The 14,685-nt window shown below is 36.9% G+C and overlaps 1 long non-coding RNA gene across 2 annotated transcripts in view; it reads left to right on the top strand.

Moving 5' to 3' along the window:
* Nucleotides 1–14,218, top strand: part of LOC139934948 (uncharacterized) — a 28,560-nt gene extending 14,342 nt beyond the window's left edge. The window contains exons 1-2 of one of the 2 annotated variants that reach the window (XR_011785742.1): nt 10,366–10,511; nt 11,193–14,218. This is a non-coding gene — a long non-coding RNA (uncharacterized lncRNA). Of the gene's footprint in view, nt 1–10,365; nt 10,512–11,192 lie in introns of those variants that run through there. The other variant, XR_011785741.1, reaches the window with a different exon arrangement.
* Nucleotides 14,219–14,685: the final 467 nt, after the last annotated feature.

The following is a 14,685-nucleotide window of genomic DNA, read 5'->3' on the forward strand; positions in this document are numbered from 1 at the left end:
CCCTCATCCTAACCCTAATCCTATATAGTTCTACCTGGGATTTCTATAACACTAATCCTATAACCCTAACCACTCACTCATAACCACACTTACAGACACCCACAACTAGGCCTACGACCAACCCTTATAGACACTAACCTCCACCTAGACACTAACTGATAATTACAGATACCTACCAGGAAACCCCATTCCAGATGTTGAAAGCAAGATCAGATACCAGTTTGGGTCTTAGCCTATAGTGTTTCATGCAGCGCAATGTGGCAGCTTTCGCTATTGCTCTCCTTCAAATATCTTTGTTTTCTCTGTTTTCCTACTTAATTGGTTGCCTGCTTGTTAACTTCAAGGTATTTGAATCTGGATTCAAACTGGAGAGTTGTGCCATCCCTTGTGTGGACAGGCGGGTCAAATCCTGACAAACTGTCCAGTGCCAATCCCAAGGACATTGTGCATACTGCTCTGACAAATTCTGCAGTGCCAATCCCAAGGACATTGTGCATACTACTCTTGTCAAAAAACTAGGTGAACATTTTCTACTTTGAAAACTCATCCATGGCAGACAAAGGTGCCTAAAGAAACATGTCAAGGAAGGCAAAAAATGCTTGACCTGACGCTGATGATGAATAACTGTGCCAAGAAACTGCCTGCAGGTTGCTCTGATATCGGTATTGTCTTCATTTATCTGTGAAATGGAGCAAATTAGTCTCTAAAACACTGTGTCCTGGATATTACTCTTGATACTTACTTAAATATTATGCACAACTTCAATCCGCTCATGGACGTCAACAAACTTATAAGGGACTTTTTTAATAAGTCCTGTTGCTAAGACACGCAACCGAGTCTGATTATATATCATGTTAAAACTAAGGTCATGAAATGATAAGTGTAAAAATTAGCTTAAACTAGTTAATTAACTTTATTATTTATTTTGACATGAGAACCTTAATTACCAATAGTTAGCTTACAAGGTAGTTGCATGTCAAAGCACTTTTGCAAATAAATAACTATGTTATAAATCTTGCTTTAAGTATGATCCCATAAGACCTTTACTTCCAGCCCAAACCGGAATTGGAAGTTTCGTAATTCAAAAGTTCATTACTCATGAACCAAGCAAAATTCTTCTTGAAGTGTGTAGGACCCAGTATTTTGGTGGGTTGTGAAATCAATGCAAGCTCATTCAGATTGTAGTTGTTAAATGCGCGCTAAAAGAAATTTTGTTAATAATTTTATTTATTTAATACCACAAAATCTGCAGATAATGTTAGGCCCAAATGGAAGCACAATGAATAGGTTCACTGCACTCCTTTTCCATCGTCTTCTACTTTCCCTTCTCAATCTTTTTTTTTTACTGGTATACATAAATGTTCATAGTCAAATGCCATACTACTGGTCAGCATTCCATTTGTGTACAATCTTCTAAGAGAACAGCGTGCCGACCAAGAGAGGCCATCAGCAAATCTCGACGCTGCGGAGTCTGTCGCACATTCAACTACCATCCCTATCAACTCCGGAGAACTTGCAACTTCATAAAATAGTGTCCAGTGCCTTTAAAGTTTTTGTTTGTGGTTTTGTTTAAGATTACAGGTTACTATACCTCATACATATTCATGATCGAGAGTCAGGTTCTTACAGCTAAATTCATCATCACGTGCCAGGTGTTATTTTTGCTATTAGCTGAGAAAGATTAAAAAATGTTATTTGCCAAGGGCACTAAATTGCATTGAGAAGGTTACTGTAAAATGTGCTAAATACATGTAAAGACATCAGGTGATTTGGGTTAATAAGTTAATTTATCATGTATTGTACTCTTTCTTTGTTTCACTTATTAAAGGCAGTGGACACTATTGGTAATTAATAAACAATAAACCTAAAGGGAACAGACTGGGCAAATTTTTCTTTGCTCAATTCCCCATTCTTTATTTTACTTGTAGGAGTTGTTGAGACTATGACACTCTGAGATGTACGAGAAGATTTGCGGACAGGCACCCCAGCAGTTAGGCCTCTTGTAAGAGACCCGAGCCCATAAAGTACGATTGAAACTTTACTGCAGTGAAATCTTTGTCATCGTTCTGCAACATACCAGGTCAGTTGTTGTCAATCTTTTGTTATTTTATCTATAAATAAATTTGCTAAACTCCAGTACTGCTAACAAACAGGTTTTACAGTTACTGAACTCCTGTGTTGAAGCTTTGCGTCCAGAATTCAAACAGTTTCAATTTAATTATTTAGTCGCCAAAACAAACCCTTTGAGGTGTGATTTTGAATGATCGTATTTGGATATCTAAATTAATCCTGTGAGTGACACATTCTATGTTAAAGACTATGCAGAGCGCCCTTTATAACGATGCATCAAGATAGAGCTACTGGTTCCCTCTCAATGTTTTTGAAGCTTGCGGTATGCTAATTGCTTGCAGTTTGGGGTCATTATAAAAAAACAACTCGGTTATCAAGCCCTATGTTAGCGGTCACCCTTTTTTGTCAACCTCTTTGTTCGGCCGGGGAGTGTCAGTCACAGCCATACAGCTGCAGTGTAGCCAGGCATCACACACTGGGTGAGATATCTTGGTACATGGCAGTTATTGGTTGTATGGCTTCTGACTTTCACCCCAAACAAAAATATTTTTAAAAAGAGGAGACTGCCAACATAGGGCTAGATAACGCAGTTGGTAGAGCGCCAGCTCGTTGATCTGGAGGTCTTTGGTTCGAGTCCCAATTTAGTCACTTTTGTTTTTCAACCCCAAATCATTTTCTTCACAGGTCTGTAAGAGGCATATGACCAGACAAGCAAGCACAAAAGAAAATAAGATACGCATGAAAAACCTCTTCAGTTGTTCATATTCTGCTAAGATGTTGCCTAGGAACAAAGGGACGCTCAGGTAATACTGCTAAGAATTATCATGACAACAAATCATTGTGTGAAAGATACATGTAAAACCAACATTGAAAGGGAGAGCAGTGTAGACAGACTCATGAGCAGGCCTAGAATTTCATGTTTGAACATGTTGAAAGGACAAAGAAAAGAGCACTTCCATTTGAAAATCTTAAAGTCAAAGGGAGTCTTTTGAAGGGCACAAAAGCCAAGACATGGAGCAACAGAGGCCATAGTCTTTGTAACCAGCATGTTTCTCCAGACCTACATGAGTGCAGATAAAACGGGACTTGTGTATGCTATACAGAAGGTATTTTTATGGTGTTATATAAAAACATTTGATCATAGTTTGTTGCATCAGTACAATTCAATGTCAAATCTGCATGTAGATCTTACATGTCCCTTCAACTTTTGGAGGAAGGGGGACACAATATCAATGACCCCCCCCCCATGTTTTCGACCGGTGCTCAACTAGATATGCACTGTGTCCCGCTGCCGGCATCAATCCTCGGTGAAACGGATGACACCATCTCATTCAAGGGTGGGGACAAATTATCAAATGCTTACTCGTGATCATTTGCCTTGTTAAACTTCATGTACATCCATTACTGTGGTTGATATATGACCGGCTGCCTCCCATGTATTACAGAAAATGATACAATTCACATGTAGCCCTTTTAATGGAACTTTACGTTATTTGCAGATGCCCAAAATCATCTTCTTGCAAATCATGGGCTTCTTGTTTGATGGGAAATCAAGCATTACTTTAGTTGTGTCTAGACGCAAAGTTGGATCTGCACTCAAGCTTGCAAGAAGAAGAATGGAATCAGGTCAGTGTAGAATGCATCCAGAAATGGATCCCATTGTATCAATAAACATTAATTCTGTTATTCTATGCAAATGTACTCTTTAGTTAACAATCACAGTGCCGACTATTGCTTAGGTAAAAATCAGTAATGATTGTTGTAAAACTACCACTCCTTTGTTATTACAATAAGGGTTAAAATTTTGAAGTGGTTCTGTAGAACTCATGCTGCATCAACTTGTAGGTCAATTTAGGATGAATTGCCTTGTGTAATTGTTTACGTATAATCCACATGATGTTTTTTCGAGGACCATGCAATACTACATATAAAAACGTAACAAAAATCTTCAGGAATCCACACTTTTTTGATGTATCTTTTTTTACTATTATTATTTAATATACAATGGCATTTGTGGAAATAGTTTAGGTCAGAGAAAAGACTCTGAATTATAGATGCATTTTAAACTACAGATGTACTTGCCTTCAGCTGGTACATTCTATCAACAATTACTAATTTATACACATTCTCATCCATTTTCCTTACAGTAGTTGCAAAATGTTATGCTGCTCGGAACTATAAGGTCATTAATGGCTTTCGTTTTTCTAATAGTCAAAAGATCATTCTTTGAAAAAATGCATACAAAATTTGAAAGCGTAAATACAAATCAACAAATGAATATTTTACTTTGAATAGAAAGGTTTTTTTTTGCCTAACAATTTTGAAGAACACTCTTGATCAAAAAACACATTTACTAGGATTCAAACGTACTGGCTGAAATTGGTGATGCGATGCTGTTCGAGACAGTACGTGGGTGTGCTGATAGCTTGAGACTGAAGTAGACACTAGCTTGTTGTTGATCTTGCATTCATTGGCCAGGATAGGGTTCCTTGGTAGGCGTCTGTAGGTGTCAGTTGACAGCATTTTAGTCACCTTGTGGTCATACTTTGTGGTAGCTATGACCACAGTGGTGTTACTTTTTTCGACTGGCATGAAGTGGATTGATTGGTCTTGAGGTAGGGCTTAGATGGCAGCATTCTACTGCTGGCTTTGGTTGGTCTTGGTAGACGGCATTCTTGAGGACAGAACTTAAGCCACTTCGTGGTCATACTTTGTGGTAGATATGGCAACAGTGGTGTAACCCTTTTCGGCTGGCATTAAGTGGATGAATTGGTCTTGAGGTACATGTAGGGCTTAGCTAGACATTCCTTGGCTTACTTTAGTTGGTTCCTGGTAGTTTTTGAGGGTTCTTGAAGGTGAGCAGGGTCTGGATATGGACTTAGGGTTTAGGGTTAGGGTTGAGTTAGGATTAGGGTCTGTGGTTTAGGTCGAATGTGGTCAACACAACTGACTTGACCAAGGAAACTGAAATTCTGTCGGCCAACACTTAACATACTCTTACCAAGAAACTCCATCCTGGCCACCGAACAAGAGATCAGCAACAAGCTTTGAACAAGACATCCCTCTTCTCATTTCTTGCTTATCTTTATCAATTTTCTGATTGAGGGACTAGTTCTATGATATACAATTTTCTAGTAGGTTTCATTATATAGTCTTCGTTGCACACACTTAAATAAAATACCTCAATAATTTTTGTTACATTTTATTGGTAGTAATTGCATTGTCCATTCTTAAAACATGACATGAACTAACTGTAACTGAAAAGCTTAGGGCATTCATCTTGAGTGGTCTTTTCACAGGACATGGGAAAATACACAGGAGAGTATAGAGTATTAACACACATCGATGTCGGGGTGAAACCAAAACTATCATTCTTTATCCTGAATGAAAGTTTAACATCTTTTAAAATAGGAATTGTAGTTTGACAGCATTCCGTATTGAATTTTACCAAAGCAACAGTTGTCAATACAGTGTTCAGAACTATATGCAGTCTTCATTGCAAGTTGTATTTGTCTCATAAAAATGCTTGCATATTTTTGAGCTCCTGGTAAATGAGGTTTATTGGGATTTGAATTTGGCAAAGAGAAACCTTTGTTTCAAAATAAAACATTAATTTGGTGATTTTCATCAATTTACTTTTTCAAATTTGTTTGCTTTTTTCACTTTTTGATTCTTTGATTACTAGAAATATGAAATTTCCATTAATGACCTTATAGTTCTGAGCAGAAGATAATTGTGCAAATCTGTAGTTTATGTATCTACACTTCAGAGCATTCTCTGACCTAAACTATTTCCACAAAAAGTTAAAGGATATGAAACAAATTAGTTGATTTTGATTTCCCAATAATGAGTGTAGACTCCTGAGATTACCCATGCATGCATATTTTCAGTAATTTTACGAAGGGCTGAAAAATCCTGGCAGCCAAAAGTTTATGTTTGGAGAAAACCGCGCATTAAGTTAACTTATTTTTTAAATAACTAGCTGGTAGACTATTGGTGGTTTAATTTTACACTGACAGCTATTAGTTCATATTATTGTTGACATTAACATTCCAAAGTAACTTTTATTCCGTTGTTGTTGATTTGTTTGTTAAAAGAACATTACAGAGTTTGTATGAAAAAAACATGTCCAAGATCACAGATTTATATCAAAATTTCAAGAAAAAAATCCCTTGAAATATTTCTGTCTGAAGTGTCATATTTGTTTATATAAAACTAATTTCCTGTTTTCAGTTTGTTGCTCAGTAAGCGTTTCATTCTTAAAATTGATGTCATGACAAATGTGTCATTGGTGTCGCACTATTTTCATGTGACCCAGAAGGTCAATCGCTCTCAAATGAATACTGTTTTTTTTATGTGGATGATGGATTACATAAAGTGCCTACACTGCCAGTAACTGTTTTGTAAGCAAAACCAATTCTGTAATGTTCCTGTAAACATAACTTTAAAGGCAGTGGAAACTATTCGTAATTACTCAAAATAATTATCAGCATAAAACTTAACTTGGTAACGAGTAATGGGGAGAGGTTTATAGTTTAAAACATTGTGAAAAATGGCACCCTCTGAAGTGCCATAGTTTTTAGAGAGAAGTAATTTTCCACGAATTTGATGTGAGACCTCAGATTTAGAATTCATGGTCCCAAGATCAACCTTCTAAATGCACACAAATTCATGTGGCAAGACGTTTTTTCTTTCATTATGATCTTGCAACTTCGAGATACACAAAGTGAGTAGACTGGTCTTTTACAATTACCAATAGTGTCCACTGTCTTTAACAGATTGTATTCATGTAGTGTGATAAGTTGGTTATTAGTGGGCTAATTGTTAAGCTGACTGCTTGTGTGAAAGCTTTCACAGTGTACATGTATTAGACCATGGTCCCTCTGTAATTTTCCTGAAATATAAAGAGAGTCTATCAATGGGTGAATAAAGGCACTGGACACTTTTGATGATTAGGCCCCTACTCAACACAATTATTAACAGAACAACTTACTCGTGCTATGGAGAACTGTTGATAGTGAAACAATTTGCAAGACACATATTTTTTTAGAAAGAGGTAATTTCTCATTCAAATAGTCAAATACTTCAGCTGAGAAGCCTTTGTTATGCATCTGCAGCTGGAGAGCATTTGATGGTGGAAAACATTAGGAGAAACTGCTCCACTATTCTCTTGCAATTGAAATGACGAAAATTGAGTCCAAATTTTCCAAGGTTTGTTATCTATCTATCTATCTATCTATCTATCTATCTATCTATCTATCTATCTATCTATCTATCTATCTATCTATCTATCTATCTATCTATCTATCTATCTATCTATCTATCTATCTATATAATTTATCTATATATCTATTTATCTATCAATCTATCTTTGAACCTGTTGCTCAATGGAACGGAACAGCAAGCTGCAGCACTTTTTCTCTATAGGTTACAAATACATGTAGTTTAAAACTGACGTTGGCTTTAACTTCCGTGTTAATACTAGAAGTAAAGGTCAAATAGGGTCACACTCTGTGTTCCTTTTGCTATCCGCTTTTTTGGTGACATAATCATCATGGAAGGGGGATGGTATCAGTCTCCTTTAGTTCAATGGTCAATGTCATCTGTGGATCCTAATTGCTAAAGTGTTGGAGGAACTGATGATCAAGTGTTGTCTGACAAAACTGACATTAATGTCAAACTTTAGTTGCTGATGTGAGGCAAGACTAATGTATGGAGGATCTTGGTGAGATGTCTGGCCGTGTGGTAGGTTGTTGAACCCCTGTGTACCACTATGTCCTGGAGGGGAACATCAGAATTGTGTGTCTTGAACTAACTGAGGAAACGAGGGCAGGGGACTCAGAGAAATGCAAAGGTCTTAAAATTACGCTTAGTTGGCGTGCGAATGGCTTGAAACAAACAGAGAGACCAGAGCTGCTATGTGATCTTGCATTCAATATCAGGGATGGGGTTTCTTGTAGGTGTCTGTCCATGACACAAATCTAACCCAGTCATCCTAAACCCTCATCCTAACCCTAATCCTATATAGTTCTACCTGGGATTTCTATAACACTAATCCTATAACCCTAACCACTCACTCATAACCACACTTACAGACACCCACAACTAGGCCTACGACCAACCCTTATAGACACTAACCTCCACCTAGACACTAACTGATAATTACAGATACCTACCAGGAAACCCCATTCCAGATGTTGAAAGCAAGATCAGATACCAGTTTGGGTCTTAGCCTATAGTGTTTCATGCAGCGCAATGTGGCAGCTTTCGCTATTGCTCTCCTTCAAATATCTTTGTTTTCTCTGTTTTCCTACTTAATTGGTTGCCTGCTTGTTAACTTCAAGGTATTTGAATCTGGATTCAAACTGGAGAGTTGTGCCATCCCTTGTGTGGACAGGCGGGTCAAATCCTGACAAATTGTCCAGTGCCAATCCCAAGGACATTGTGCATACTGCTCTGACAAATTCTGCAGTGCCAATCCCAAGGACATTGTGCATACTACTCTTGTCAAAAAACTAGGTGAACATTTTCTACTTTGAAAACTCATCCATGGCAGACAAAGGTGCCTAAAGAAACATGTCAAGGAAGGCAAAAAATGCTTAACCTGACGCTGATGATGAATAACTGTGCCAAGAAACTGCCTGCAGGTTGCTCTGATATCGGTATTGTCTTCATTTATCTGTGAAATAGAGCAAATTAGTCTCTAAAACACTGTGTCCTGGATATTACTCTTGATACTTACTTAAATATTATGCACAATTTCAATCCGCTCATGGACGTCAACAAACTTATAAGGGACTTTTTTAATAAGTCCTGTTGCTAAGACACGCAACCGAGTCTGATTATATATCATGTTAAAACTAAGGTCATGAAATGATAAGTGTAAAAATTAGCTTAAACTAGTTAATTAACTTTATTATTTATTTTGACATGAGAACCTTAATTACCAATAGTTAGCTTACAAGGTAGTTGCATGTCAAAGCACTTTTGCAAATAAATAACTATGTTATAAATCTTGCTTTAAGTATGATCCCATAAGACCTTTACTTCCAGCCCAAACCGGAATTGGAAGTTTCGTAATTCAAAAGTTCATTACTCATGAACCAAGCAAAATTCATCTTGAAGTGTGTAGGACCCAGTATTTTGGTGGGTTGTGAAATCAATGCAAGCTCATTCAGATTGTAGTTGTTAAATGCGCGCTAAAAGAAATTTTGTTAATAATTTTATTTATTTAATACTACAAAATCTGCAGATAATGTTAGGCCCAAATGGAAGCACAATGAATAGGTTCACTGCACTCCTTTTCCATCGTCTTCTACTTTCCCTTCTCAATCTTTTTTTTTTACTGGTATACATAAATGTTCATAGTCAAATGCCATACTACTGGTCAGCATTCCATTTGTGTACAATCTTCTAAGAGAACAGCGTGCCGACCAAGAGAGGCCATCAGCAAATCTCGACGCTGCGGAGTCTGTCGCACATTCAACTACCATCCCTATCAACTCCGGAGAACTTGCAACTTCATAAAATAGTGTCCAGTGCCTTTAAAGTTTTTGTTTGTGGTTTTGTTTAAGATTACAGGTTACTATACCTCATACATATTCATGATCGAGAGTCAGGTTCTTACAGCTAAATTCATCATCACGTGCCAGGTGTTATTTTTGCTATTAGCTGAGAAAGATTAAAAAATGTTATTTGCCAAGGGCACTAAATTGCATTGAGAAGGTTACTGTAAAATGTGCTAAATACATGTAAAGACATCAGGTGATTTGGGTTAATAAGTTAATTTATCATGTATTGTACTCTTTCTTTGTTTCACTTATTAAAGGCAGTGGACACTATTGGTAATTACTCAAAATAATTAATTATTATTAAAAAACCTTTCTTGGTTAAGAGTAATGAGGAGAGGTATATAGTATAAAACATTGTTAGAAACAGCTTCATCTGAAGAGACGTAGTTTTCGGAAAAATAGTAATTTTCCCGTCATTTGATTTCAAGACCTCAGATTTAGAACTTGAGGTCTCGAAATCAAGCATCTGAAAGCACACAGCTTCGTGTGACAACTTGGTGTTTTTTTCTTTCATTAATATATCGCAACTTCGATGACCAATTGAGTTCAAATTTTCACAGGTTTGTTATTTTAAGCAAATGTTGAGATACACCAGCTGTGAAGGCTAGTTTTTGACAAGTACCAAAAGTGTCAAACTGTCTTTAAACAATAAACCTAAAGGGAACAGACTGGGCAAATTTTTCTTTGCTCAATTCCCCATTCTTTATTTTACTTGTAGGAGTTGTTGAGACTATGACACTCTGAGATGTACGAGAAGATTTGCGGACAGGCACCCCAGCAGTTAGGCCTCTTGTAAGAGACCCAAGCCCATAGAGTACGATTGAAACTTTACTGCAGTGAAATCTTTGTCATCGTTCTGCAACATACCAGGTCAGTTGTTGTCAATCTTTTGTTATTTTATCTATAAATAAATTTGCTACACTCCAGTACTGCTAACAAATAGGTTTTACAGTTACTGAACTCCTGTGTTGAAGCTTTGCGTCCAGAATTCAAACAGTTTCAATTTAATTATTTAGTCGCCAAAACAAACACCTTGAGGTGTGATTTTGAATGATCCTATTTGGATATCTAAATTAATCCTGTGAGTGACACGTTCTATGTTGAAGACTATATAAGCCCTTTGAAGCCCTTTATAACGATGCATCAAGATAGAGCTACTGGTTCCCTCTCAATGTTTTTGAAGCTTGCGGTATGCTAATTGCTTGCAGTTTGGGGTCATTATAAAAAAACAACTCAGCTATCAAGCCCTATGTTAACGGTCACCCTTTTTTGTCAACCTCTTTGTTCGGCCGGGCAGTGTCAGTCACAGCCATACAGCTGCAGTGTAGCCAGGCATCACACACTGGGTGAGATATCTTGACACATGACAGTTATTGGTTGTATGGCTTTTGACTTTCACCCCAAACAAAAATATTTTTAAAAAGAGGAGACTGCCAACATAGGGCTAGATGACGCAGTTGGTAGAGTGCCAGCTCGTTGATCTGGAGGTCTTTGGTTCGAGTCCCAATTTAGTCACTTTTGTTTTTCAACCCCAAATCATTTTCTTCACAGGTCTGTAAAGAGGCATATGACCAGACAAGCAAGCACAAAAGAAAACAAGATACGCATGAAAAACCTCTTCAGTTGTTCATATTCTGCTAAGATGTTGCCTAGCAACAAGGGACGCTCAGGTAATACTGCTAAGAATTATCATGACAACAAATCATTGTGTGAAAGATACATGTAAAACCAACATTGAAAGGGAGAGCAGTGTAGACAGACTCATGAGCAGGCCTAGAATTTCATGTTTGAACATGTTGAAAGGACAAAGAAAAGAGCACTTCCATTTGATACTTACATAAATATTATGCACAATTTCAATCCTCTCATGGATGTCAACAAACTTATGAGGGACTTTTTTTAATAAGTCCTGTTGCTAAGACACAACTTAGTCTGATTCTATATCATATTTAAACTAAGGTCATGAAATAATAAGTGTAATAATTAGCTGAAACTAATTAATTAACTTTCTTATTTATTTTGACATGAGAACATTAATTACTAATAGTTAGCTTACAAGGTAGTTGCATATCAAAGCACTTTTGCAAATAAATAATTATGTTATAAGTCTTGCTTGAAGTATGACACCATGTGACCTTTACTTCAAATTTCGTAATTCAAAAGTTCATTACTCATGAACCAAGATAAATTCATCTTGAAGTGTGTAGGACCCAGTATTTTAGTGGGACGTTAAATCAATGCAAGCTCATTCAGATGGTAATTGTTAAATGCGCGCTAAAAGAAATTTATTATTAATTTTATTTATTTAATACTACAAAATCTGCAGATATGTGAGGCCCAAATGGAAGCACAACAATGTTTTTGAATAGGTTCACTGCACTCCTTTTCCATCATCTTATACTTCCCCTTCTCAATCTCTTTTTTTTACTGGTATCCATAAATGTTCATAGTCAAATGCCATACTACTGGTCAGCACTCAATTCGTGTACAATCTTCTAAGAGAACAGCGTGCCGACCAAGAGAGGCCATCAGCAAATCTCTGTCGCAGAGTCTGTTGCACATTCAAATACCATCCCTATCAACTCCGGAGAACTTGCAACTTCATAAAATAGTGTCCAGTGCCTTTAAAGTTTTTGTTTGTGGTTTTGTTTATTATTACAGGTTACTATACCTCATACATATTCATGATCGAGAGTCAGGTTCTTACAGCTCAATTCATCATCACATGCCAGGTGTTAGTTTTGCTATTAGCTGAGAAAGATTAAAGAATGTTTTTTGCCATGGGTACTAAAACACATTGAGACGGTTGCTGTGAAAAAGGCTGTATACATTTAAAGACATCAGGTGATTTGGGTTAATAAGTTGTGTTATTATGTATTGTACTCTTTCTTTGTTTCACTTATTATAGGCAGTGGACAATATTGGTAATTACTCAAAATAATTATTATCAAAAAACCTTTCATAATAGAGGCTCTAAAGGTCCTTCAAGCCTCTTTTATGCATTTGCACCCCATTCACACAGCGCATAGTGCAACATTATTGCAAATGTTGTATTGTGCCGGAGCAGCGGTGTATACTGTATGTGTGTTTGAGGGTAGGTGTAGTGACCCAAACAAGTGTCTAAAAAGCTTCACAAATGATCGTGCAATGTATTATCTTCTTGTGTACTTTCAAGTTAGTGTGTAAACCTTTCGAGGGGCACTTTTAACCATTAAACAATAACACATATCAGACCACAGAAGGTGATGACTTTTTTTCTTGCCACTCCGCAGTTATTTCGCACGCCAATTTGTCATCACCTTGCTTTTTGCTGAAGCAAACATCTAAAATGTTACGTGCCTAAGCTAGCAACCGCTCGTGAATCAGGTTTACGCTTAAGCAATTTTTGTTGCTATGTTAAGCAAACAAATTTTCTTACTGTTAAACAGCCCTATGCCATTGGGCCCTTCACACACACACAGTGCAACATTATTCCAATATGTTATTGGTGTGGCGTGCAGCATTGATTTGGGTGTGTATTTGACGTGTGTTTGTATGGTAGGTGTAGCGAAGTAAACGCGTCTGAAATGTTTAAGGAATGATGTACAAAGTATTATCTTCTTATTTTCTCTCAAGTTGTGTAAACCTTCCAAGTGGCGCTTTGAACCATTACAAATAGTACATGGAAGACAGAGAAGGCGTTAATTTTTGTTTTATTGCCACTCTGCATTTATATCGCCCGCCATTTTGTCAGTAGGGGGCCTACCTTCTTCTATTTTGCTGCAGCAAATGATTTACAATCTTGTGTGTGCCGTTTGTTTACGTGCTTAACCTCGTGAAATATGTGTACATCCTCCATGGTTTAAGCGATTATTTTTGCTACGTTAAGCAAAATAAATTGCTAACCGTTAAGCAGCTTTTTGAAATTTGGCCCTGTTCTGTTCAACAGTTGAACAGTCTGTTTTATCAGTTGTTTATCAGTTGTTTAAGTGTGTTATGTTTTTCATTTATTTCCTTGTATTTTGTAACTTAAGTGTCAAGAACAAAAACAGTTTGAAAAGGATTGTTAGACTTGGGTCTCAAAATTATCAGAGAGCCACAAAGAGACTTAACCAAGGTCAGTGAGCGACAGATACTTAAGAGATAATTATGTACTTAGGCAATTGTTTAACAATGATCTAGACCACCCCCCCCCCCCCCAAATAGATGGAAATTTCTGTTTTGTTACATTCAGACCTGTTCTGAGTGGTTTTTGTTTTGCACTTGTTTTCAACCGTTTTTGTATGCTGGGTGTCAGCTATTTGGAGGTCTGGTTCACCACCGTTTATCTGTTTACACTGTATTTATAAATTGTTTTGTGGTTCTTATTAATGTATATTCAATTAATGTGTTTTATATTTATTCAGTTGTCTGTAATTGCTGTGGTTTCACACAACTCTTACTTACCTGCTTCTTGTCATTGTGCCAAGTAATCTATATATTTTTAACTAATTGTATTTTGTCTACTTCCAGTCGTAACTGTAAATGTTTTATATGAAGCAAGCCAACTGAATTAATTGACTATTGAAGATTATTAAAGTTTTTTTAATTGAATTGAATAGCCTCTGTGCCTTTTGTCAACTTCTTTCTTCAAGAAACAACCTGAGGTTTGACACGCTCATTTTTCGACTGTCACCAAATCTACCACTGTTTTGGACTGTAAAACCGCTCTGGTTACAGAGTTCAACATTCATGTTTTTGATCCCAACAACAAAGAATCCAAGGTTTTTCTGAACATGCTTGAGGCTGCTGGTTTAAACCAACTTGTGTTTTCATCTGCTCTACCCTAGCTACTCTGTACAAGTACTTGTACACAATAGGCTTGTACACAATTTCAGGCAAACTTTGATAATTTCAGGCACAATTTCATACGTTAAAAAGGCTAAAATTTGATCATTTCAGGCAAAGTTTGATTAGTATACACAAGGTAAAGTTTGATAAGAACACAAGGCTTGAACACGATAGCCTTGTACACCATTTTAGACAAAACTGGATAATTTCATGCAGAATTTGATTATTGTCAATT

This window comes from Asterias amurensis, chromosome 3 (genome assembly GCF_032118995.1).
Source record: "Asterias amurensis chromosome 3, ASM3211899v1".
Taxonomy (NCBI): Eukaryota; Metazoa; Echinodermata; class Asteroidea; order Forcipulatida; family Asteriidae; genus Asterias; species Asterias amurensis.